This window comes from Microcebus murinus, chromosome 4 (assembly GCF_040939455.1).
Source record: "Microcebus murinus isolate Inina chromosome 4, M.murinus_Inina_mat1.0, whole genome shotgun sequence".
Taxonomy (NCBI): Eukaryota; Metazoa; Chordata; class Mammalia; order Primates; family Cheirogaleidae; genus Microcebus; species Microcebus murinus.
In genome coordinates, this window is record NC_134107.1 from 6,783,919 (window position 1) to 6,811,073 (window position 27,155).

Consider the following 27,155-nt stretch of genomic DNA (forward strand, 5'->3'; position numbering starts at 1 on the left):
CCTAGCACTCTAGGAGGCCGAGGCCGGAGGATCGCTCAAGGTCAGGAGTTCGAAACCAGCCTGAGCGAGACCCTGTCTCTACTAAAAATAGAAAGAAATCAATTAGCCAACTAAAATATATAGAAAAAATTAGCTAGGCATGGTGGCGCATGCCTGTAGTCCCAGCTACTTGGGAGGCTGAGGCAGGAGGATCGCTTGAGCCCAGGTGTTTGGGCCGACACCACGGCACTCTAGCCCAGACGACAGAGTGAGACTCTGTCTCAAAAAACAAAAAAAGAAAAGAAAAGCCAGGGAGCGACAAGGCAGACCACGAGGCTGTGGCCTGGACGAGACCTCCTCCCTCCCCAGCAGGACGGCCGCGACCCGGGTCAGGCCAATGGGGAGAGGAGCCCGGGTTTACCCTGCCCCAGCCCCTCCTGCCTCAGTCTCCCCCACTGCCGCCTCCGTGGGGACCTCCCACAGCTGTTCCTGGTCAGGGCACCCCGGGTGGGTGTCAGGCAGTGGATGCAAGGCTGGTGCTAAGCGGCTTAAGAGCCAGGCAGGGGCACGGCGGTCGGCCAGCCCGTGGGAGTGGAGGCCGCAGGTGGGTGGGGCCTCTGAAGGTCCAGACCGTGCTGCCACCAGCACAGGTGGGCCACCTGCAACCTGCAAGGGAGGTGGGAGGGAGCAGCGCTGGAGGGGCAGACCCAGTGCTGGGGACGCACCCAGCCCAGGACAGGAAAGGGAGCGGGCCCTGGGACCTGGGGGTACCTAGGGGGCAGCCCCTTGAGTCCAGGGGTGGAGCTGGCCCCTCCGTGCAGCGAGGCCAGGCTGGCCCTGCACTGGGGGGAGGCCGAGGAGAGACCAGGCGCCTATCCCCACCTGCCACGCGTGGTGCAGCCGTGTTCCCTGCTCAGTCCACAGGTGCGAGAGCCACGGGACGGCCCTGCCAGTGCGCACTGGGGCCTCGTGGCTGCCATTGACAGATGCCCACAGTCACCCTTTCCCCGGCTCCATCTGTCAAGGGTCAGTGGTCAGAAACCGCAGAATGGAAGACGCAGCGGCCTGGCGTGGGGGAGCCGGCACACGCCCCGTGCAGAGGCCCCGAAAACAAGAACGAGAACAATTCTGACGACAAGAACAGAGCCAGCCGGCAGAGCCGCGGTCCAGGCCCTGTGGCGAGCGCGTTGCCTCTGTTGCCCACGGGCTCCTCCCTGCGCCCGCACCGTCGGCACCCTAAGGAGGGCAGGGAGGCGCAGAGAGGGTGAGGAACCTGCCTGACGTAGCACAGCTCTGGAACGGGGAGGTGGGGTTTGCACTGGGCGCCCGGCTCCACCTGGTTTTTTATGTGTCAACTGGGCCACAGGATGCCCAGACACTTGGTCAGATGTCACTCTGGTGTCTCTGGGGGTGCGTTTGTGCAGGTGCCTGGCATTCCCCGGGGAGCCGCCTGCTGGGAAACCAAAACCCGCTCTCGGAAGGGGGCCGAGTGAGGGGGCGAGCTCCACACAGAGCCTGGGACCAAGGCGATCCCCCAGGGCCACGCACCCAGAGGCGCTCGGGCTCTCCGGCCCGTGCCGGGGCCCTCGGCAGCCCTGGGTTGGTGGGCGCGGGTGGTGACTACGCTGCAGCCCGTCCCAGCCCTGGCGCAGCTCGGGGTCTCTTCACACCGCCCGGGGCCGCCGTCCCCCAGCTCGCCACCTTCCCGCACTGGACGCCGGCCACCTTCTCTCCCGCTCCCGTGCTTTCTGTTTGGTGCCGACATCCCAGCCCGGGAGGGCTGAGTGGAGCCGAGCATGCTTGAGGGCTGGGTGAAAATAACCCAACTCAAACCAAGAACCAACTATTTAAAATACAGGACAAACTTCCAAGGATAAACCCATCCAACACAATTCCACGGTTTCTTCCTTTGCGCCCACCCAGCTCCAGGGTCTGCGGAACCAGGGGAAGAATCCTTTCCTAACTCCTCCCAGTCTCTCCTCTTCTGGGCCGGGGAGCCCCTGCCCGGTGGCCCAGGAGCCGTCCCTCCGCTCCTCGCGGAGACGAACGCGGCGCTAGGGCCCCTTCTGGCTGTGTCAGCCTAATCCTGTTCCTGCACCCAGCCCAGCCCTGGGCCCGGCAGAGCAGCGTCCCAGCGTCCTGGGCTGAGCCTTCGTCCTGGGCTGAGCCTTCGGGTCCTTGAGGCCCGGCCGTTTCCCCACCAGGGACCCTCGGGGGGCGGGACACGGCCCGAGTGGTGACTGCCCAGACGCTGCAGAAGGTCCCTCCTCACCAGGTGCTTCCTGCTCACCTGGCAATGGCCCGACAGGTCCAGCACCCTTCATGCAAATCTGCACTGGGCGGGGGTGTGGGGGGACGTGGACCCCAGAAACCCCTCCCGCCCCGGCACTCGGGTCCAGCCTCAGCCCCGCCAGGGGGGCCCGGGTCACTGTCACGCATCACTGGGGTGAAAGGCTGGCCAAGGTGTTTAGGAAATGGGATTGAGGGGTTTATTCCTACTTGAGTGGCACGGAGCAGGCCGGGGGGGGGGGGGCTGGTGTCACCGACCTTGAAGGTGACACCTTCCATGAACTGCAGACTGGGCCCTGCTGACGGGTTTGCCCAGCTACGGCTGTCCCGCGGGCGTGCCCACGCCACCCCTCCCCAGACACAGGGCCCTGCGGGAGTTGTCAGGTAGAGGGTGGGCAGATCACTGCCCCCTCCTCTGCCCCCTCCCAGTCCAAGGGCTGGAAAGTTTCTATGTCTTGGAAGGAAAAAAGACCCCAAGACTTCAAACGTTTCGTTTTCCCGCCTTCTCTTCCCACTTCTCTTTTGCAGGGGCCCAAGAGTGAGCTAATGTGCCCAAGGCCACGCGGCTGCTTAGTGCAGGCCCCGGCTCCTACCTTGCTGGGCCCCGGCAGCACCCCAAAGTCCAGGGGCTGCCTGCACTTGAGGGGAGCAGGATGCCCGGCTGGTCCAAGAGACGGCGGGGCTGTCGGTCCGTACAGCTGAGCGCCCCCCCCCGCCCCCTGCCCTGCCCCCTCCAAGAGCCCAGAGCCCTCCCCACCCACTGTTCGCCATCCCAGGAGGCCAGAGTTAGCCCAGGCATCATCTCCCTCCCATTTTACAGATGGGGAAGCTGAGGTGCAGGCAAAAGAAACGGATGACCCATCCCAGGCCAGCAGTAATTGTCCCCCCTCTAGGAGCCAAGCCCACCCCTCCCTCCTGCCCCGGGACGGGTCCACCTTCCAAACCATCCCTCCCTCCCGCTCCCTCTACCCGGAGGGGGCTCGCACGAGTGAGCCGAGGAGGGAAGGGACCCCTCACCCCTAGAACACACACGATCTCACTCACCCCGAGGAGCTCTGTGGAGACGAGGGGCCGCCCCAGACCCTGTGCGCAGTGGGTGGACGGGCCGCTCTCACCTGCACCCCGGGACCCACGCACAGTGGCTGGGCTGTGAGACTCACGTGTGGCCGGCCCCTGCGGCCTGACCCAGGGCCAGGCACACCGGCTGAGTACCTGCTGTGCGCTGCTCCGCCGGCCTCACCCTCCTGCACCCCACCTGCCTGGTTCTCATCTCCTGTGCAGGGACAGGTCACCTGGACGTCTCCCTGCTCAGGACACGCAGGTCTTGCGGGCTCAGGCCCCTCCCCCAGCCTCCAGCCCACGGCGTGTTCCCCAGGTGACCGTGATGGGAGGAGGGATGGGAGTCCTACATCTGGGCCTTCTGGGGACAGCCAGGTGCGGCAGCCCACAGTCACGGCCTCTGCCGGCCCGCCCGCAGTTCAGGGGGAACTGGCGTCAGAAGTCTCCGCAGCACAGCGACCACCTTCTGCCGCCAGCTGCAGCCGAGGTGACAGACCCTGACTCCCGTCCTCGGGGCCGTGAGCCTCCCGCTGCCCAGGCGCCAGCTGCCCTGCCGGACCCCCCATCCCCTCCTTTCGGAGCCTCCTGGCCCTCTGCCCGGCACACGTTATCCACAGCACTGCCCGCTTCATGTCTGTCCCCTCGCCGTTCCTGTCACATATTCCCGGGGACACCTGTCCCTTTGTCTGCCTCAGTGCCCCAGGGCCTGGTGGGAAGTCAGGCGCGGAAGGTGAGGCAGGACCCCCGACCCCCCTGGCAGGTCTCGGGCGGAAGGGCAGCGACCCCCGCCCAGCGCACAGGCAGGGAGAGGGAGGCCGGGGAGACCGAGCGGCGGGGTCAGCGGGGGACCTCGCGACCCTGCAGCAAAGCCCAACTGTCCCGGAGTCTGGAGAGCAGCGCGGGAGGCAGGGACAGCTGCCTGCGTGGACACATGCCGGGCACTGTGCAGACAGGCCGTTGGGGCCCGCTGGGGACAGAAGCAGCACACGGAAGGGGACCGAGAACACATGCCGGGCTGTTCACGGCACCGGGGCTCTGACCGCCAGGAAGTGGAGACGGCCCGGACGTCCACGGACACGGCGTGGCCAGAACAGCGTGGCCAGCGACACAATGGAATAGTATTCGTGGACACGTGCCACGACTCGGGCCAACCTCAGACACACGCGTAGTAGAAGAAGCTGACACAAAGGCCACTTCATGTCTGATCTCACTCACAGGCAGTGTCCACCACAGGCAGATGGGGGTGGCCGGGGGCTAGCCTGGCCCTGGTTCCCGTGGACATCTGGGGAATGACACCGGCTCTGGAGTCCACTGGGCCGGAGGGTGACCTGGGCAACTCCGGAGCCTTCTGCCCTTGGTTTCCTCCGCTCCGGCCCCAGGGTCCTCTGAGCGCCCAGCCGGGGTCAGGGCGGAGCAAGGACCCGAGGAAGGTGCTGGGGCCTCGCCAGGCACCCCGCAGATGCTCCAGAACCGGGGGGCTCTGGGGGTCACCCACACCGTGGGAGCGCTGGGGCAGACATCGGGTTCTCGCAGCAGGACCAGGGGCTGACGGCCTTGGGTCACACTGAGTCCTGCCTCGTGGCCAGTGCTGGCCCATGCAACGCCCCCCGTCCCCAAGTGCGCACAAATGCTGGCAGCGGGGGACTTTAGGAGACCGGAAGCCGCTTCTTTGAAAAAAGAAAGTGGAACTGGGCATCTACCCAGAAGATCAAAAGTCACTCTATGAAAAAGACACCTGCACTCGAATGTTTATAGCAGCACAATTCACAATTGCAAAGCTGTGGAAACAACCCAATTGCCCATCAATTCATGAGTGGACTAATAAAATGTGGTATATGTATACCATGGAGTACTACTCAGCTTTAAGAAACAACGGTGATATAGCACCTCTTGTATATTCCTGGGTAGAGCTGGAACCCATTCTACTAAGCGAAGTATCTCAAGAATGGAAAAACCAGCACCACGTGCATTCACCAGCAAACTGGTATTAACGGATCAACACCTAAGTGGACGTATAGGAGTAACATCTATGGGGGTCGGGAGGGGGGATGGGTATATACAACCACAGCGAGTAAGATGTGCAACGTTTGGGGGATGGACACGCTTGAGGCTCTTACTCGAAGAGGGAGGGGAGCATGGGCAATATATGTAACCTTAACACTGGTACCCCCATAATACGCTAAAATAAAAAGAAAAAGAAAAAAAAAAAGAAAAAGTGGAATTTTCACGGCGTTTCACATTCCCATCAATGCACTGATCATGCAGCGACCCACCTGGCTCCACGGCCTTCACCTGGTGACCCCACAGTGGGAGCGTGGGCTGGGCACGGCCTGACCCCGTTTTATAGACACTGAGGCAGCGGACACGGGCCCCAAACCTGCCACCTGCACTGGCAGAGCAAGCCGCCAACCCAGGCGTCTGACTTCGGGGACAGCCCGTGTCGTGTTGCTGCTTGGGGACACGGTGAAAGCAACACGGCCCCTCGTAAGCCCCGCAGGCCACGTGAAGAAAGCTCCGAGTCTGCCGGCGCCGGCCCCAGCGCCCCACGGCACGCCCAGGCCAAGGAGCCCACGCTGGGGTGGAGGTCAGGCCGGCGGCATCCCACTCCCAGGCCCCATGAGGACCACTCCTCTGCCACCGCGCCCCTGCCCTGCCACCTCCTGCGCTCGTCAGGGTCCGGGGGGTGGCGGAAGCCCAGAGCCCACGAGGCATCATTCCCTGGAGAAGCCCTGTGGCTTTCCGGAAGGGGCCTCCAAGACCCCAGGGGCTCTGGCCGGCATGGCTGAGCACGCGTCTGAGACGAGAACCGGAACCCTCACTCCTCCCCCACACCCACGGCACCCCCCGGGTCATTCCCAGGCCCCACGCACGCCCGGACAGAGACCACGGGGCACAGGACAGAGACCACGGGGCACAGGACAGAGACCACGGGGCACAGGACAGAGACCACGGGGGACAGGACAGAGACCACGGGGGACAGGACAGAGACCGCGGCCCCTCCACCTGCTCTCAGGCCAGGGCAGCGCGGCCGATGCAGAGCCTGGAGGGGCACCTGCTGCCACGTGCTGCCACACGTCACTAACCCTGATGTGCAGAAGGGTCCGGAGACCCCTGGCGACCCCAGGGCCCAAGGTCGGGTCCCCCCCCCGGCTGTCAGGCTGAGAAATCATCCCTGGGGAGAGATGTGAAAGGGCGGCTTGTCCTGGGGAAGTTCTGAGACCTAAATCCGGGCCAGCTCTCCGCCGCGCCGGCCACGCCAGGACGTGGGGAGTTCCACGGCGAGAGCAGCGCCAGGCACCCGCGAGCAGCAGGGCTGCGAGACGCGGCAGGTGCCCGGAAGCCACCCGGCCGGTGTCGTGAGGCCATTCCTGGGCAGCACGTGCCACTTGGACGCCCCCGTCACCCCACGGCCCCGCCCAGGCCGCAGACGGCAGGAGGCTCCTCCCTCTCAGGCGAGCTCCGTGGTGACAAGCGAGGGCAGCCAGCCGACTCCCGCATCACCTGCCGACGGCGCAGGTGTGGGGGGGCTTCACCGGGTCCTGATGCTCTTTGAAGAGAACTGCCAGGTCTCCCCCCAAGAGGGGCTGTCTTCCTGTCCTGGGGCCACTGTGACAAAGGACCACACGAGGGTGGCTTAAAACAGCACAAATGTTATATTTTCACAGTTCTGGAGGCCAGAAATCCAGACTCGAGCTGGGGGCGGGCGGGGGCTCCTGGGGGCTCCAGGTGCCGCTTGGCATATGACCACATCACCCAGATTTCTGCTCCGTGGTCCCTGGCCTCCTCCCCTCTGTGCGTCTCTGTGCCTCAGATCTCCCTTTTTGTCCTCCTGCAAGTCCTTGGAGTTAGGATCTCAGAAAATCCAGGATGACCTCACGCCTGGACCGTTAGCTGCATCTGCAAAGACCTTAACTCCAAGTCAGGCCAATTCACGGAACCTTCTGCCCCTCCCGGCCATGACGTTCTCGGCCTCCACCTGCAGGGCCGGCCGGGGTTGGCCTCCAGGGGAGGCTGTGACCTGGCTCCGGTCCGCCCCGTGGTCCATCACACGCCACCCCCAGGCGCTCCCCTGCGAGGCTGGGTGCGCTGAGTTACGAGGTGCCCAGGGGTCACGGTTGCAAATACGCTCTAAATGTGAGCCCCAGCGCGGCTCTGCCCGAGGACGGTCAGGCCAGACCCACGGCCTCGGCCCCAGGAGCCCGGACAGGCTGACCACGGTTTCTGCCAGATGGTTCCACCGAGCTGGACGCTGCGGGTGCCGCGGTCAACAAGCCGGTCCCACCGCCTCGCCGCACTCCTCGGCCAGCGCGGGGCCGGCAGGATGGACGAACCACAGCTTCGACGGCAGCCACCCACCGTCCGGCCACCCCTGGGGAGGCTTTCCTTCCTGCAGGAAACGTCTTCGGCATGTGGGACCCTCTGAGGGGCCAGAGCTCACTTGGGGTGGGGTGGGGGTGAGGAGGGGTGCTCATGGGAGGGTGCACAGGGACCCCCAGGAGTGCGGTCCTCTGTAGGATCTGGGGGACCCTCAAGAGCAGGGGCTGGGCTGAGGCATGGTGGCCAGAAGGCCACCCGCTCTGCCCAGCTCTCCCCGAGGATCTCGCCCTGTCACTCGGCATCCCGGCTTGAGCTTTCCCAAAGACAAAACCAGGGAGCTGGACCTGCGGAGCTCGCCTCCCCCTCCCAGCTCCAGAGAGAGCAGAACGAACCGGGAGCCGGGACAGCAGGCTGGGTGTGCAGCCACGGGCGGGGGGTGGTCCCGGCCTTTGTAGGGTGAGGCCTGAGGGCTCGGCGTGGGACGTCTGCTCCCGTGTCTGGGCCTGCCCAGCCTGGCTCCAAAGGGCCCAGGTGGCCACTGGCAGAGCCCCTGGGTGCAGGGGCGCCGGGCTCCAGCCCCGGTGTTGGACGTGTCGGACATTCTGTGCCCCCAAAGGGCCTGGCGTGGGGCTGGGCACAGCTCCCGTCTTGGCTGGTCAACCTGGCTTGACCCTGAGCCACCTGGGCAGGGCCGGCCACAGACGGAGGTTGGCCATGGGGACAAGGCCTGCTTTCAGGCTGCCCCCTCTGCCCTGGGCTGTGGGTCGGCCCTGCCAGCCCCACGTGGGCACGCGGCCGCACGCAGGCCCAGCCGGGGCAGGAGGGAGGTGGGTGCAGCGCAGGCCTCTCTGGAGGGAAGTTTGTGAAGTGGATGGGGACATATCGTGCTCACCTTTCCTTTAAGGCAGGGGTGGACTTCCAGAAACCTACCCCAGGAATCCAGCCCGTGTAATCCACGCCTGCGGGAAGACAGCGCCACGGACGCACAGGCGTGTCGGCGCGGCGGGATGCTGAGCCCCGCCGAGGGAGGGTGTCTGGAAGGCGCCAGGTGAGGCTGCCACCAGAGCGGGCCGAGAGGCCTCCTGGATGCACAGTGTCACATCTGTGCGTGTGAGCGGGTGTGTGCGTGACCGTCTCGCCCGGTCTGCTCAATGTCACCTACTGTGAGAAATCGCCCAGCTGCCACCAGGCTGGAATAAGAAGTGAGAGGCACCGGAGCCTGCAGGGGACAAAGGAGCCTGCGCCCCACGGGGCTGGGGGGAGCGGGAGAGGCCCAGGTCCAGTTGCTGGGTCCCCTCTCTGGGAGCCAAGGTCCCCCCGGCAGCGATCGCCCACACCCCTTCTCTTGGCTCCCACCCTTGCCCCGGCCTCAGGGAGTTGCCCTCGCCGGTGGCCGCTGCCCAGGCCCCTCCTAGTCTCTCCTTCCCCACCCCCAGCACATTCTGCGGCAGAGGCCCGTCACTGCAGGGGCAGGGCCCCAAGCACGGCAGACGCCCTCCCTGCACCCCCAGTGCCGCCAGCTCGAAGCAGCTGCTCATGAGAGCTTCCTGGACAAGTCCGACCACAACGTGTGCATGTCAGGTGCTCAACGGCCAGGCGGGTCGGCTGAGCCAGAGAGCCCTTCCCCTTCAGAGCCCTCCTCGGGCAGGGGGAGACGGGGCCGGGGGTGCGACATGGGTCACCCACCGCAGGCAGCGGAGGGCGGGCAGGGAGGGGGATGTGTGAGGAGCAGCCCCTGCCACCTCTCTTAGGGCCTCTTGGGAAAGCGGGTGGACACGCCTGGCACTCCCCAAAGTCACAAGGGGCATCTGGGGCGGGACCTTCCAGAACCTTCCCCACCCCTGCTAGCCAATGCCGGCAGGTGGGTCCCTGTGTGAGAATCGTCATGTGAATTTGCGGGTCCCCCACCCCGACCTGGGGAAGCCTCTGGCCGTGGTAGCAGGCGACAGAACATGCAAAAAGGAGGCGGCGGGAGGTGTGGCCAAGTCCGCCGCGGCGGCTGCCCAGGAGAGGGGTGCGTCCGGGACTGGCCTCCGTGACCGCTCGGTGGGGCTCGGCCTTCCGTGCTCTGTGCTTTCGTAGGTGTCTGACGCTTTCTATAACACGGAGCCAAAATCGAGAGAGAGGCCGCAGCTTTCTCTGGAAGGAGCAAAGTCAAAGTGGAGCAGGGACAACCGACCAGGAGGAGCTTTAAAGGGAGAATTTCGTACCGGCCTTAAAGCAAGACAGGAAATCAGCCTGACATTAGAGTCACATTTCCCAAGTGACGCTGGGACCTGTTAAGACAGCAAAGGTGACAGCCGGCAGGATAAGCGGCTTCTAACAGGTGAAGAACCAAGCAACTGGCAGGCGATGAAAGCAGGTAAAAGACAGGGCGACTGTGATTCGGAATTAGCTGGGGACAGCCAGGTGCCCGCTGCCGTGGTACCCGGGGCCGGTGGGGTCCCCTCCTGAGGACACAGACCTCCAGCGGCTCGGAACCGCCCCAGCCCTGGCCTCCCACCCGGTCCATCGCAGAGCCACCTGTCACCTATCTTCAAAGCCACCTCCGGACCCTCCAGCCCTGTGTCTCAGCAACAGGCCCCTTCCAGAGGCTTCCGGCCGTGGCAGAATGGGTCCCCCGGCTGTCCGGGGTGCATCAGAGTCGAAACGGCCCCCAGCAGGACACCACCACCTCCCTGGGAGCCCTAAGGCCGGCATGCGGCAGAGGACCCAGCCAGGGCCCCAGGTGCTGTCCTGGATTCCCAGGGGGGTGGGGGACAGCCACCCTTTGGGAGGACACCCTGCAAGCGCCCTGCCCCGTCCGGAGGCCCGGAGAGGTGCGGGATCCCGCCGTGTGTGTGAGTTCGGGCAGGGCAGGCGGCAGTGTGTGCAGCTCGGCTATACGAAAGCTCAGGCCCGTTGAAGGGACGCTACTGCCCCTGCGGGCCTCGGAGACAGTTCATGCGTCAAACAACAGCGGCGGCAGACACTTCTACCAGGTGCCGGCAGCCGTGATCTCATTTGGTTCCCGTGGGGTCCTAGGAGTTGGGTCCCATCAGGGGAGCACGCAGGGTGCTCCCCAAGGCACAGCAGCCTCGGCCCTGTCCTCTCTTCCTCTTGATCATCAAACGACCCTCCTCTAAGGGCCGGTCAAGGGCAGGCACCAGGCAGGCTGGGGCACGAGGGCCAGCTGTGGTCACCTCCGCACCAGGTGCCGACACAGGGCAGCGGGACGACGGCCCTGCATTCATCCTCCTCCACAATGACTACTACTGCCCCTTCCCAGACACGCGCACAGGCACACGCACACGCAGACACACGCACACAGACACACAGACAGGCACATGCACACACAGACACACGCACAGCCACATGGACACAGACACACGCATAGACACAGACACATGCATAGACACATACACACAGATACATGGACACACAGACACACGGACACACAGACACACGGACACACAGACACACGGACACACAGACACATGCACACACAGACACACGGACACACAGACACATGCACACACAGACACACACAGAGACACATGCACACAAACACATGCACACACAGACACACACACAGGGACATGCACACACAGACACACACAGACACATGCGCAGACAGGCATATGCACACACAGACACATGCACACACAGACAGACACATGCACACACAGACACACACAGAGACACATGCACACAAACACATGCACACACAGACACACACAGGGACATGCACACACAGACACACACAGACACATGCGCAGACAGACATGCACGCACAGACACATGCACACTCAGACACACAGACGTGCACACACAGATACACACAGACACATGCACACACAGACACACACGTACACAAACACATGCACACTCAGACACACACAGACACACATGAATACAGACACACATGCATACATACATACATGTACAGGCATAACGATGCACGTGCACATGACCCCCACACAGGCACACATGTACACACATACACACACAAAGCAAGTCAGGGTGCTCTGGGCATCTGAACCCAATCAGCTGCTGTTTCCCCCGGCCACGTGGCCCCTGACTGGGCAGGGAGGCTACGGGCTGAGGACCATGCGTCGAGGCTGCCTCCAGAGGGAAGGGCAGTGAGCAGTTGCCCTCAGGAGCCAGAGTCCCAAAGGGGGTGGGGGCGCCAACAGTGCTTTTTTCCTCTTTCTTTTTTAAGACAGGTCTTTTTAAAGAATGTTTTCTGGTTCCCAGGTAAACCCGTCTGATGCAATCACAGCTCTTCTCTCCCAGGCTATCCTCTGGGGCCTGGGATCAGGCTGAGAGCCTCGCAGCCAGGCAGGACCCGCAGCCACTCGTGGGGGAGTGAGGCCCCAGGCCCTGGGTGGGCACGTCCAAGTCCCCCAGGCCAGGCGGCCACCTTAGCAGATGCGAGAGCCACGGGCCAGGAGGGGCCTGCTCATGACTCAGGGTCAGGACGCTGAGGACCAAGGTCTCCTGTCCCACCGACGCCGAGGCCAGTGCCCAGCAGGGTGGATGTCACGAGCGCTTCCTGGACAGACATTCCTCCAGGGGACGCAGGACACATCTCCTGCCAGGGAGGGTCTCCCCAGCAGCCACACCCGGAGGTCATTCCCTGCCCGTGGGGGGCCCAACGTCTCATCTGTAAAAGAAAGCAGCCCTCTGCCCCCGCACCCGCGCCCAGGGCTGCAGGGGAGACAGAACAGGACCCTGCTCGGGAAGCACCTGAACCTGGGATGCCACCACCTGCACCTGGGATGTCACCCCCCTGCACCTGGGATGTCACCCCCCCTGCACCTGGGATGCCACCCCCTACACCTGGGATGTCACCCCCCTGCACCTGGGATGTCACCCCCTGCACCTGGGATGTCACCCCCCTGCACCTGAGATGTCACCCCCCTGCACCTGGGATGTCACCCCCTGCACCTGGGATGTCACCCCCCTGCACCTGAGATGTCACCCCCCTGCACCTGGGATGTCACCCCCTGCACCTGGGATGTCACCCCCTGCACCTGGGATGTCACCCCCCTGCACCTGAGATGTCACCCCCCTGCACCTGGGATGTCACCCCCTGCACCTGGGATGTCACCCCCTGCACCTGGGATGTCACCTCCCCTACACCTGGGATGTCACCCCCTGCACCTGGGATGTCACCCCCCTGGACCCCCTGCACCTGAGATGTCACCCCCCTACACCTGGGATGTCACCCCCCTACACCTGGGATGTCACCCCCCTGTACCTGGGATGCCACCTCCCCTACACCTGGGATGTCACCCTGTACCCTAAAACACCACCCCTTGTCATCCCACCAGTTCCAGTCAACTGGGCAAGCAGAACCCGGCCTGTGAACTTGGACTTCTCTGGAAAAGAGGGTCTTTGTGGATGCAATCAAGTGAAGACACAGGCATCCTGGAGTGGGGGCCCTCAGTCGATGACTGGTGTCCTCACAAGGGGCACAGAGGAGACACAGACACAGAGAAAGTGACGTGGAGACGGAGGCCTGGGTTGGGGAGATGCCGCCACAGACAAGGAAGGGCCCTCCCTGCCCACGCCGGGACTGCAGCCTTCCGGCTCCCGGGACGTGGGAGGACACACTCCCGCTCTTCTTCGCACCGGTCTGTGGTCCGGGGCTGAGGAAGGGGCCTCCACCCACCTCCGTTACGGCAGCCGGGACGCCCGCACTGGATTCAGAGCTGGGGCCGGGAGGAGGCTGAGGGAGGCGGGCGGAGGCCCCTCTGCCCTGGGCACGGACCAGGCTGCGGGATAGCCCTGCTGCGCGTAGCAGGAGAACAACGGGGTCACCCGGCCTGCCTGTCTTCCCTGCTCCCCATCCCGGGGCTCATCCGCACTGGTCCCCTGCCCCCTCCCCCCGACAGAAAGCCAGGGGGCTGGAGGAGGAGCCTCACACCCCTTAATTTCCTACATGGCACAAAAGGCTGGTCCCAGTGGGACACTCCACGTGGCATAAATCCAAGAAAGCCGCGCGGCTCCTTGGAGAACAGCCGGTGACGGGGCAGATGCCCCTGGGGAGGGTCTCCAGGCAACGCGGCGACACTGTGCAGGGCACCCGGGAGGCCCCAGCGCGGGGCTACCTTCTGCTTCAGTGTGGCAGGCCCCCAGCCCCGACAGCCACCTGTCCCTCTGCCCTCTCCCGAGAGGGGCGTCCTCAGATCCCCGAGAATCAGCCACCGAAGCCCCTGCCCTGCCTCCAGACCCCGGCTGGGGGTGTGCACATCACCCCTGCTTCAGGGGATGCCGGTGGCATGGGTGGCCTTAGCCACCGTGGCCCTTTTTGATTCCCTTTCCAGCCACCCAATTATCTCAAGGGACAAGAGTCCGGTGCCTCCCTCCCACTCATCTCCCTGTTTGAGGGAGGCAGGTGGCCTTGGGTGCACAGGCCACAGCGGACAGCGGCCTGAGTTCCACGGGCAGAGCATCCGGAGCCAAACTCGGCCAGAGCTCCCTGTCCGTGGTGCCGTGCATCGCAGGTGACACCGGGCTCACAACTGCTGCGGTGATTTAGAGTCTTTTAGGTATAAACACACTCAAGTAAAAATACGGGAGTTGATTTAAAGAACCAAGTTTTCAAACAACAGGGACTAGCTGGCATCGGACCCAGCCAGGCTTGCAAAGGAGCTCCGCAAACTCCAGAAGCCACCCTGGAAATGCCTGGGCCGCTGCGTGGGGGCCCCTCCTTGACCAGCGGGCCCCTGTTCCCTCCAGGCCTCGGTTTTCAGGGGTCCCTCTTCCCAGGGTCCCCCCCAGAGCAGTGGCATGGGCCTGCGGGCTTCTCGTCCGAACTCCTTTTGTTGTACAGAAGGCCACGCAAACGCTGAGCTTCCTGGGCTGTGCTGGACACACCCTGGGTGACTGTGACCGGGTCCAGAAAGCGGAGTCATGGCCCGCCCTGCCCCGCAGACTCACCCTTTCCGGTTTGGGTTTGGTGGCCCTCTGGTCCTGGGTTTCAGCACCAGAGGTCTGTCCCTAGGGGTTACACGGACTCCCGCCCGTTTGAAACCTTGGCCTTTTAAATCTCTCTCTCTTTTATTTTGAGACAGTCTTGCTTTGTTGCCCAGGCTAGAATGAGTGCCGTGGCGTCAGCCTAGCTCACAGCAACCTCAAACTCCTGGGCTCAAGCGATCCTCCTGCCTCAGCCTCCCGAGTGGCTGGGACTACAGGCATGCGCCACCATGCCCAGCTAATTTTTTCTCTATATTTTTAGTTGGCCAATTAATTTGTTTCTATTTTTAGTAGAGATGGAGTCTCGCTCTTGCTCAGGCTGGTTTTGAACTCCTGACCTTGAGCAATCCTCCCGCCTCGGCCTCCCAGAGTGCTAGGATTACAGGCGTGAGCCACCGCGCCCGGCCTAAATGTCTTAATCTGCATCCTCCCCCAACCCGTACAGCTTATGTGTTGACCCGAAGGGCTTTGTGGGCTCCGGTCTGGCCTGGGCCCTGCTCCCTGGCGACGCCCCCGAACCCCGGCCCCGCAACTGGAAACGGCACCTGGACAGGGCAGGTGCCCACGGGCAGGGCCGGGTGTGCGTGAGCCGGCAACACCCGTGGGCTGTCGTCAGTACTGTAATGCTCCACACTGGATTTCGAGCAGTCATGAACACAGAAAGGAAAAGTCACCTCTAAGCAGCCGAATTCAACACCATAAAAGACCCCAAACAGAGGCCTTGCTCACAGCCACCGACGGGTCCAAGGCCTCCCTCGGCACCGTCCGCTGCTCCTGGTTTGCACACACGTCTAACCATCTTATCCCTCCGGTTTCCTAGACAACAGCGGACTAAAAGGAGAAATGAGTTTTTTTTAAAAAGGCAAATGATAAGTCCCCCCAATGACAGTCCCCCATTGAGAAGTTGGAGAGGAGGAGTCGGGCATTTAGCAGAGGGACAAACAGCCCGTCAGCAACACCCTCTGGGCAGCAGGTGTCCTGGAGTCCCCAAGGCGAGCTGGCCAGGCTCTGGTGCGAGCCCTGGGCAGGTCTCCTTCCCGCTCCAGGCCTCAGTGTCCCCATCTGTAAAATGGGGATAATGATAGAACTTAAGGCACAGGGTTGTTTTAAGGATCGAAGGAGATAAGTCATTTAAAAAGCCTCAATAAAATAAATTTTAATCATTATCAAAATTAATTATTACAATGACCCATGTCACCAGGAAAAGGGCTGAACTGTCTCTCATTCATGCCTTAAGGCTGCGAGAAACGCACTTGGGGAAGATTTCGATGGGACACAGTAAATGTTGCTGAGGATCTGCCCATTGGTGGGGTGAGCTGCCGGTGTCTGGGAAGGCCCCACGTCCCCAACAGGTGGCTCCAGGGCGGCCGTGCCACCAGGCCAGCACCCGCGCTCGGGCCGAGGCCCCAGGAAAAATGAATGGGGCTGCCCAGAGACCGGGCAGCCACCAGAGACACACGGCACGTTCTCTGCACACCACAGAGAGAACAGGATTTGAAATTAATGACCAGGGTGGGAGGACAGTTATTGCCTGTGGCTCTTCGTCAAACTGCAATCAAGCTGCCGGGGCGCACAGCCCCAAGTCGGGAAAACACCTGAGTGACCCACGTGGCCACTACCACAGCTCGGAGCAGTCTTTCTTTTCCTTTTTTGCTGCGCTTGTTCTCAGCAGAGCTCCCAGGAGCAGCGGCTCCACAAAAGCACGGCCCGGCCAGGCGTCCTGGTCACCCTCCCCGCACACAGCAAGGCCGCACCCGGGAGTAAAGCCAGCAGGCTGCCGGTGTACACCCCCTCTCTCCACCCACGCTGGGAGGGAAGGCCACGCTGGGAGGCCAGAGGGCCACAGTGGGGGCGTCTGCTGGACGGAGCTGGAGGCCACAGGTGTGTGGCTAGCAGGTCCCAGCCACAATCTCTCAGGGGCAGCGTGGCCCTGTGGGCGGAAATGCACAGGGCGGAAATGCACAGGTGAGACAGAGTGGCTGCATGTGGCCTGGGGCTGAGTGCGCGCCTCTGTGACCACCTGCCCACCGAGTGTGGGTCTCTCTAAGCCCACCCAGGTCCCCGCAGGGCCAGGGCTCCCCGGGAAGCCCTAAAACACTCAAGACCGGAAGGGCTAAAATCTGAGAACGTTTCTGCACAGGGCTCTGATCACACCAAAATCCTACACCCCGCAAACTCTCCTTCCTCCCGGGAAATAAAAACAAGAATCCGCCACGGAGTCCCCCCGCTCTGCTGGGGCCTGCAGGGCGTCCGGCCGCTCCCCTGCCCACCGTCAGGGCTGAACGGGGTCCCCCAAGTCCACGTGTTGAAGCCCTAACCCCCAGCACCGCAGAACGCGGCGGCATTTGCAGACGGGTCTTTGCAGAGGAGATTAAGTTAAAATGAGGCCACGAGGGTGGCCCTGATCCGTGGCGCTGGTGTCCTCACGAGAAGAGGAGGTCAGGACACAGTCGTGCCCAGAGGGACGGCCACGTGAGGACACAGGGAGGAGACGCCGTCTCATCTGCACGCCGAGGAGAGAGGCCTGGGAGGAACCAGCCCCGAGACACCTTGGTCTCAGACTGTGCGGGGGCAGACGTCCGTGGTTGGAGCTGCCCATCTGGATGCTCTACCGCGGCGGCAAGGCCTCCCCGCAGGGACAGGCCAGCCCCGAGCACCTGTGGGAGACGAGGACTTCTCTCCGGTCTCACCTGGAAGTGCCACGAGGTTCCTCTCCCAGGACCTGGCTCAGCCTGGCAGACTCAGCCACCTCCCAGCTGGTGCCCCAGCTTCACCGACGGCACTCGGTGCCCACGCCCAGAGGGACCGGATGACCAGGGCTGTCGTCATCACGCCAACGTTCTGCTTCCCCTTAACCCGGCTGCGTGGAAATGCCACCAGCCCGAGCCCCGTCTCTGGCAAGGCCACGTGCTGCGCGCAATGCACGTCACTGGCTCCGACCCCACCCTTCCTGGGATCCCACAGCCTCAGGTTCAAGCCTACGTATATTTTTGTCTGTCTGTCTGTCTGTTTTTGAGACAGGGTCTTGCTGTGTTGCCTGGGCTGGAGTGCAGCAGTGTGATTGCAGCTCACTGCAGCCTCCAACTTCTGGGCTCAAACGATCCTCCCACTTCAGCTTCCTGAGTCTCTGGGAGCACAGGTGTGTGCCATCACCTAGCCTAAATTTTGAATTTTTTTTTTTTTGTAGAGACAGGAATCTCACTATCTTGCCCAGGCTGGTCTCAAACTCCTGGCCTCAAGTGATCCTCCTGCCTTTAGCCTCCCAAAGTGCTAGGAGAGCCGCCCGCACCCAGCCTCTTGCTTTTAATGAATAAAACATGTTGGTTGCTGAGAATCGCCTGGGGGGCCCGGGAAACATCTTTTCGTCGTGCGCCCCTGGGGGGCAACTGTTCTCCTGCAGCCCTGTTCTGAGGTGGGGGGACAGGGAAGAGCCCCCCTTTGAGGGGAAGAGAGAAGAGAGAGCTGCCACCTTTCTGGACAACCGCCGGGCAGACACAGTGGGGCCCCTGAGTCCAGGACAGTCAGCAACTGACCTCAGGAGGGGATCGGCCACATGCGGCTGGGCTGCGGGTGTGCGACCCCCTGGGCCCTGGGACCCCCACGCAAGGCCGGCACCCCAGAGGACGCCCCTCACCCGTGCCCTAGGAGACCTGAACACAGAACTTGCTCAGGGATCGAATGGAAACAACCGGAATATCCCTCCATGGGATGCAAAGAAACTGTGATTTACGTGTGCAAAGCAAGGAAAATGAACAAGGAATTACAGAACCACACAGGTAAAAAGAGGTCGCAGAAGGCCACAGATTACTGTCAGAAATGTCTCGAGGACTGAAACGATCGGAAAGAGAAAGGACGTGAGCGGAACCTCGGCGGTCACGTGACATCTGTGGCTCGAGCCAGAGGGGCCGTGGGTGTTTACGGATTCATCCATATATAGCAAGGCACCGCGGCCGCCCGGAATGTTCTCTTGGAAACCCAGGACGGGGCTCCCTGTGGCGGGAGCAGGACCAGACGCTCAGGGACCCCGCACCAGGCCCTTCGCTGCAGGCCAACCGGCGGCCCTCGGAACAAACCGGAAGCAAACACAGCCGAGTGCTGGGACCCCCGTGACAAGGCTAGGATTGGTTCCGCTGTGCTTAAGCCTCTCACAGTAATTAATTATTGGTCACAGTTTTCATTGATGATGGGAGGTGGTCGCTCCCTGCTCTGAGAGCACTTGCTTCCCCCACGCTGGCCGAGGGCTGGCCGAGGGCTGCCACCCGCCGTGGGCCTGCCACGCTCCTGCCAGGTCCTCAAAGCATCCCCAGCACCTCGATGACCCATTTGACAGATGGGGAAACTGACACCTGGGGCTTAATGGACTTGCCCAGGGACTCCCACCCTGTCTGCCGACTGCTGAGCCCACGTCTAACTACCACCTCACGTGGTGTCCGCAAGGTCAGAGGGGTTACTCCTCGGGGTCCCCATGGGCAGGAGGCCCCCAGCGCGTGCAGCTTGGAAAGTGGGGAGCACCTTTGTGGGACGTAAACCAACGTGCTCCAGGGGTCAAATGGAAATGGGCATCACGGCCCAGGGCGTCCACTGGGCCCAAGAGAAGAAACAAGTGACACTTCCCGAGCAAGTGGGAGGGAAAAGTGGGCTTTGCCCACCCGGATCTAAGGGGGTTGGGCCAGGAGCAGAGAGACCCTGGGCCATAAAAGGAAGGGAGGGGCAGGTAGGATGAGGCCCGACTCATGCCAGGCCACCGAGAAGAGACAGGGCTCCAGGGGAAGGTGCCGGCCCCAGGAGACCCCGGGGAGGCTGAGCCGTGGGGCAGTCACTGCTTGCCACCAGGTGCCAGACCCTGCCAGGGATACTGAGTCAGCGCCCCAGATGCAGACAGGAGAAGGGCCTTCCAGGCCAGCGAAGGGCATCTGCTAAGACGGAGGTGTGGGTGACGGACAGCCCCCCACAACACGGCTCCACGTCTGAGGGGCCCCCAGGTGAGCCCTGTGCTGGGTGTGGGGGGCGCCCGGACACCTCCTGCAGCTCCGGATCACTCAGGGTGAGCACCCTGCAACCCCAGAGAGCGGAGACGAGGGCGGCCCCGCCCCTGGCTGGCTGAGGACTGAGCGGCTCAGACGAAGGAAGAGCCAGCCAAGCCCGCCAGGCTCGCGGCACCCAGGAAGTTCTCCTGGGGGCACGGGCGCTGGCTGTCAGTGGGCACCCACCACCAGGGAGGGGCTGCATAGGGGAGCCCGCAGATGGCACTCAGGTGGCAGGGAAGGCATGGCAGGGGTCACCGTGGCCTTGGCCATGGCAGCCACGGGCTCTCAGCAGCACACTCGGGCCAAGCACCCCAGACTGCTCTTCGGGTGCCAGGCCCCAACCCACCAACAGGGAACTGCTCTGTGCCCCCTTCTGGGGACCCTCCACGAGAGCCTGGCTGCCAGGCCAGCAAGGAGGACCCACTGTGGCCACTCAGACAGGACCAGCTACCAGCTCTGTCCCCAGGGGCCCCACCCTCTGGTTCCTACACCGGGCCGACTTGTTACCTTCCTAGGTCTCCTTCCCACCCTAACGCTCCCAGCCTCCTGCTGCCAAGTGACCGGCAGCCCAGCCTGCCCTTTGAGGACCCGCCCTTTGGGGGCAGGTGTGCCATTCAGAGGCAGAATCTAGGTCTGGGAGCAAGAGGGAGTCTGTGTGCTCCTGCGGGAGCCGGGCCCAAAGTGGAAGCCGGCGTGGGTGAGGGTTCCCTTCAAAGCTGGCTGCCCTCTTCCTCCGCCCCGAGGAGATAAGAGGATGCCACGTGCCCCTACAAAGCGCCACGGGCCTGCCGCCCACACGGGCACCTGCTTTTCAGACCTGAAAAGCCCTGTCCTGGCCCCGGGACGGCAGGGAAGCGGGGGCGGAGGGGGGGCTGGGTGGGAAAGTGGGGCGTTCTCTCCAGCGGCAGGACACAGCACCGCAGAAGCTGGCCGCGGCGAGCTTTAGTGACACTCAGGAGACCTCTTTGGGCTTGCATGTGGGTGTGTGAGAGAGGGAGGCCGGAAGGAGGAGAGATCTCCAAGCACATTCTCAGCTTTCAAACTTTTAAAAACTGCCGGAAAGTTTCTCTGCATGAAACCTGCTGTGAATCGCGAAGCTATAAAAGAGCTCGAGGAGCAGGGGGCAGAGGACGCGAGTCCCGGCCTCGGGAATGAACGGGGAGCTCTGACGCCCAAGCGTCCCTCCCAGCCCCGGCCTGCCACCGCCTGTGTGCAGGAGCCCGGGACATGCTGGCCGGGAGGGAACGTCAGGACGGGGGTACCTTAAAAATGGGGAAACCGAGGCCCAGTGAGGGACAGCACAATGACTCTGCCATCCTCGGGGCTCCGTTCCCTCCCTCTCTGATGGGAGCCTGGTGGACACCGTGAGCCCTCAGGCTGCCCACAGACCACTGGCCGTGTTCAGAGGGGCAGCCCAGGGCGGGGAGGGAGGGGCAGGGTAGGCCAGAGTGTGCACCGCTCCAAAGCCACAGAGAATGCGGCACTCGGGACCGAGCTCGGCTGGGCCCTTTCTGTGGGTCAGTTTTCACCCAGGAGACAGAGCCCGTTCTGAAGGTCGGCTGGAGGCTAGGGCTGGAGCTTTCGGGTCTCCAGGGGTCTCCAGCCTCCACCTGTGGCTCATCTTTGAGCTTTAATGCTAAGTCCTGGGGCTCCTGCCCATAGCACCCAGCCCTGGACTAACAAGGTCTGGTCCTGACCCACGAGGCGCTGGGCGGTAGGGTGTGGGGGGGGTGAGAAAGTGGGAACCAGAGGTGGAGGCGTCCAGCTCCCCCAGGCCCGGGCCAGGTGTCTCACTGGACGGCACCTGCTCGGGGATGCCACGTGCTATGATCCCTGCTCTACAGGTGAGGGCAGTAGGCTCAGGGGCCCAGGTACAAGGCGAAGCCCAGGCATAAGCTAAGTGCGTCCCACGGACTGGCTGCCCCACACAGGTAAGGGCTCTGCTCAGGGAGGAGACAGCTCAGGGAGGCCCGGGACAAAAGCTGAGCTCTGGACAGAGGAGGGGGCTGGGGCGGTGCAGGGAGAGTCTCCCAAAGGCAGGGTCCATGTGGATCCCGCACCTGGGGAGGGCCAGGGGCACAGCAGTCTGGGGTGGCCCAGGACTATCCGGCCCAGGGGAGAAGGTGGCTGGAGCCGGAAGCCCTTGACTCACAGCTGCATGGTGGGCTAAGGAGCTACGCCAGGCACCCAGGCAACGTCCGACGCTTACCCAGCGCTTGCCTATAAAACCACCTCGGGACTTCCCGAGCAGGCTGCCAGCCCAATTGTGCAGACAGGGAATCAGAGGTTTGGGGGGCTCCCCTTCAGAAGAGGCCCCACCTGTCTCTGCCCACTCTGGCCTGAATACCCCAGGACTTGGTGACTTTCTGATGCGGCAGGGAGTTGGGGAGTTAAGCTCACCCTGTAAGAGGGAATCTGGCCTTCCCACTCCCTGCTCTGGTGCCCACCCCCGGGGGCTGCCCCACACAGCCCAGAGAGCAGGACTCGGGACCTTTTAGGCGACCCCACCCCCACGCCGCATTCACCCCAGTAGACGGGAATGATAAAAATCCGTTGCCCTGTGGCACAACCCAGTGAATGGCATCCACAACAGCACACCCTTTAACGGATTTTCCCTCGTATTCCCCCCCCATAGTTAGGCACAGAAATCCCACCTGCACCCAGGAAGTGGGGCTCGGAGCCCCGCCCCTCCCGATCCTGGCCCTTTAAACGATCCCTGCCCCTCACATACCGTATTCACCCCAATAGATGGGCACATCAATCCCACCGCCGTGCCAGGGCTGATGCGCACCCGTCCTGGATGGAAGGGGCTGAGAATGGGCTCTTCACCCAGCAACGGAGGGAAGGGACAGAGGCGCTGGCCACTGAGGCCACCGAGCACGCTCAGTGCAGCCCCTGCACAGCTGAAGGCCCCGCTCCCTCCTGGCTGGGGCGGGGTGGGGGTGCTCTGTCAGAGGCCTGCTCTTCCTGGGCTGGGACAGGCTCCAAAGCCACCCTGCGGCCTACACTGGGTGTCCAGTCTCCCCGGGCCTTGGACGAGGGGAAGGTGACCCCAGACTGGTGCAAAGGGCAGCCTGGCCAGCGGCCTGCGGGGTGGGGTATGCCCCCGATTCCCTATGTTTCTCATTTAAGCTTTATAAAAACCTGTATTCCCCGAGGGAACTGTCCAATTGTTGAGCCTCGACTTCCCCCTGCAGGGGTTGCTTCATCTCAGTTTAGGGCCCGAGGGGCTACCTCAGCCAGCACAGTCCACCTGCATCCGCCAAACAAAACATCAGGCATCTCCCGTAGCGAGGCCACTCTGCGAGCTCCATTCCTAATTCAGAAATGACCGGACCTCGGGGAGGGGTTGCACGCTAGCTAGGCCCTTCCCATCCCAGGGTGCAGGGGAAACTCTCTGGTCAGGTCTGGCCAGCAGGGGTTAAGACAGTGTCTCGACTTCTCAATCGCGCTCACACGCATGTCAACCACCTACTGTGTGCCAGCCCCGGGGGACAGAGCCCTGAGCAGACATTCAGGCAACAGTGAAGGGTGGCAGATGACATTTGCCACCTGCATCCACTGTGAGCCCCGCTCTGGCCCAACTGCGTCTTCCCATTTTAAGTCGTTCAATTAAACAAACACAAGACTGGGTTCATTTCAGATAAAGAGAAGTCAAAACTCAGCAACCCACCATACTGTGGAATGGGTACTGTAGGTCAGAAACAGAGGGTCTCAGGGAAGTGACATCTGAGTTGAGACCTGAATTAGGTGGAGCCCACCACCTGCTGATCTGGGGGAAGGGCTGCCCGCAGAGGGTAGGGCAAGTGCAAAGGCCCTGGGGTAGGGAAAGCTGGGCCTGGGGCCAGATCCTTGCCCGAAAGGAGGCAGGGAAAAGCGGGCAGGAGCCCGGGTGTCTCGGCCCTGTGGGGCCTGGAAATCGGCACCGACTTACTGAGACCCAGGGCGATTCGGGATTCTGGAAGGCCTCTCAGCAGGCAAATTACACGTTGTGGTTTATCTTTTTAAAGATCATGCTGGCTGCTGGCAGCAGCAGGACTGGGGGGGGGGGGCGGGTAAGAAAGGGAGCGCTGGGTGGCTGACGTGGACGTCCGGGCAGGAGCCAGTGGGCCGGGAGAGTGTGGAGACCGCACCGGGGAAGAGCCGGCGGAGGTGGGCTGGGAAGTGAGCAAAGCATCTGCTCTCAGCATGGGTGGCTCTGACAGTTACAGGAAAGGCCCCCGGCGTATTCTAGATCCCTCTAAGCTGGCCAAGAACGCTCATGTCCTGAGTGGCAGGAGCCATCTCTCACCGGCTCAGAACCTGGATGGCCGTGGTATGGCTCTGAGGGCCCCAGGCCACCCCCGGGGCCTGGCTGGATGGTTCCCAAGCACCCACCCCCCTGCACCCCTAGGTCTGCAATCCTTGTCACAGCGATTCCCTCTTGGTGGCTCCCTGAAGAAGCTCCAGCTGCCCCACATCTTGGCCCTGCAACATCCCTCGCCTTGGCCGGCTAATTCTCCAGTTTCTTTGCTGGGCAGAAACTCCAAGCTGGGGGCTGCTCCCCTCCTCTCCCATCTCAAGCCCTGGTCCCGAGGACACAGCTGGTGGCCATTGCCCATAGTTGAGATGCCAGCCGGAGGCAACTTCACACGCATGTGCACATGCCCCCAGGGGCCTGGCTGGGGACAGCTGCCATGCTAAGAGAACAACAACTCAACCCAAAGTCCAAGTCCACTCCCCACCCCGCCCCTCGAGAAGCATGACTCCCTGCCCACACATCACACACCTCCATGGTTACCCAGCCGCGGCCAGGGCCCAGCAGCCAAGGCCCGAGAGCCCTGAGGGACTCTAACCGGCCCAGGGACTGCGTCCTCAGGCCGCGCTGGTTCCCTGAGCTGCGGGTTCGGTAAGTCGTGAGACAAATCTGGCACCAAGAACGATCCTCTGCTCCTTCGCGGCACTCATGCGCAGCACGAGGACATCCCGGGCAGCATGCCTGTCACCATGAGAGGCCAGGGCACTGTCCTTCTGCATCACCCAACAGCGGGACCCCAGCACACGACCTCGCTCACCTGGGCTCCCCGGCCAGCCCTGCCAGCAGCGGGCACGTCCACCCAGCTGAGCGCAGACCCCACGGGGGGACCTGCACCTGACAGCTCCCTCATGTCAAATGGCCAGGGTCCCTCTGTGCTGGGCACCCGGCACCGCGGCCCTTCCACAGCCCCCCACCCGGGGCCAGAGCTCCACTGCTGGGTCTGCGCTGTTTCTCAGCTGTGGCCTCACACACAGAACGGCCTGTGGGAAGAGGGGCCGCTTAACCCGAATCGGGACAGAGTGCGAGTCCCCCAAGCAGCTGTCGCAGACACACAAACGACTTCGCACCCCTGGCTTGTCAGAGTTTGGCTTCCCTAGCCCGAGCGTAGCACGTCGCATTACTATCGGGCTCAGAAAGCCCCGATTTCAGAAGAGAAACTGATCCCGGCCGTTGCCAGCATAGTCAGTACACTCCCGGCGGGGTGGGGGTGGGGCTGGTGCATCCGGCATTCTGCAGAGACAGCGTCCTCCGAACTCGGCTGATCCATGGCCCGATCGGAGCCTAGGAAGGAGCCTGCAGTGGACACCCAGATGCCTGCACTGCAGCCTCTCGGAGACCAGGCCTGGGCCTGCAGGCGGCAGGGCCCGCCCATCTGCTCTGCCTCGTCACCTTTCCTAAACACAGCCCAGCAAGACAGGCCAGACAGACGCACGCAGCGCCTGCCTCCTGGGCACCCCGCCGGCCGCACACACGTGCGGGCAGACAATAGACTGCAGAGCCGGAGCCCCAGCACTGAAGGGAGCAGCCAGGCACCTGCCAGCCGCCCAGCCCGCCCACCTGCCTCACACCTGCAAAGCCCTCTGGGCTCTCCGTGCCCTGTCAAGTTCAAGGAACAGCCAGGCCCTGCGTAAACAAGGAAGTGAGGTGAACACACGGCAAAGACAGACTGGGTGGTGGCCCGTGATTCTTGGAGGGACAGGGCTCCTCCTCAGCCTGGGACCTTGATCTGCCCCAGTGCAGACAGAGTCAGGAGTGTAGACGCTCAGCCCCAAAGGCTGCACCCACTTGTCCAGGCCCTTGTGTGCCACCGGCCCCCGGCTGGGGCTGAGCCAGCAGGGACAGGCACAGAGGTCTGCCTGTAAAAGACACCTTGAGGGGGCTCAGGCAGGAGGGCAGACATAAGTTACATCTCAGGTTGACAAGAGAGTAGCAAGTTAGTGACGCCCTGGCATGGCCAAAGAGAGGAAATCCACCCAGAGGCTCCAGCCAGGCCAGACCCGCTCAGCCCCAGCGTGGTCAGGGCAGAGGCGCCTCCTCCCTGGAGGACCTGTCCACACCGGCCCAGCTGTCTGGGGTGGGGGCCGGGGGAGGGGGGACAGAGCACCCGGGAAGCCCAGGCTGGGCCTGTGCCTGGGAGGGGCTGCCCGCCTCCAGCCTCCCACCTGCACGTCCCACCCAGGGACGCCAGGGAATCCCCAAGTGCACAAGACCCTCTTGGAGACTCAAGTCCTCCCAACAATTTTTGAGGCTCCGTATCTTTAGGGGCAGAGCCCCACTCTGCGGACCCAGGCAGGCCCCTCCGAACCAAGCCGCGAGCTGGTATGCCAGACACCGATCCCAGACCCCATCCAGATGCGCGTCCCGGACCCCCGCCCCCTCTAGACCCCGGTCCGCTGAGCCGGGGTCTGTGGCGGTCGGACCCAGCCACCCTCCCTCCAGTTCCGGCTTCTTTAAGCCCCACCGAGTGAGGAGCCGGGCTGGGCGCGCCGCTCCCCACCCACGGGCCCCACCCGCGCCCCAACGCGCCCCGCGCCGACCCGCCCGGCCGGGACGTCCGCAGGCGCCCCCAGCTGCCCGGCCCGCCGACCCGGGCGGGCGCTCCCTGGCACCGGCAGGGGCCGCGGGCTGCTCCCCGGCCCTGGTGCGCGGGCTGCGGCGCGGGCTTCCCCGACCCCCGCCGCCGCCCCCCGGCCTCCCGCCGCACGCTCCGGCCCGGCGGCCCTCCCGCCTCGCCCCGGCCCTCGCCGCCCGCCCGGCCGCGCCTACCGTGCAGCCAGCTCCGGCTGGGACCCGGCGCGCGGGGGCTCCGCAGGCGGCGCGGGCCCGGCCGCAGGAAATGCCAGAGGACGGATCCGACCGCGCGAGGCGGAGCGAGGGAGCGGGAGGAGGCCGAGCGGGCGAGGGGGCGGAGGGAGCAGGGCGCGGCGGCCGCAAAACCCGGGCGGATCGGCCGCGCCGGAGCGGGCGCCGCGGGGACCCCGCTCCTGGCCGCGCGGGCCGCCCTCCCCTGGCGCGCTCCGGGGCTCCCGCGCACGCAGACGGCCACCAGTCAGACGCTCCGCTGAAAGTGGCCACGAGGCTGGGCGGGGTGCACAGAGGCGAGTGGGCTCAGCCTCCTGGGGTTCTCGCATTTAGGGGTGCACGCCCCAGCCCACCCTAGCCAGGGTGAGGGGCCTCCTCTACCTTCCTGAGCCCAGGAACCTGCAACACTTTCTCCCTCAGTG

At 63.6% G+C, this 27,155-nt stretch overlaps 1 protein-coding gene across 1 annotated transcript in view; it reads right to left on the bottom strand.

Annotated features, from left to right (window-relative positions):
• OSBPL5 (oxysterol binding protein like 5) overlaps nt 1-26,801 on the bottom strand; it is a 58,777-nt gene extending 31,976 nt beyond the window's left edge. Inside the window, exon 1 of the mRNA XM_020286446.2 lies at nt 26,698-26,801. The gene's annotated coding sequence lies outside the window, so the exon portion shown is untranslated. The remainder of the gene's footprint in view (nt 1-26,697) is intronic.
• Nucleotides 26,802-27,155: the final 354 nt, after the last annotated feature.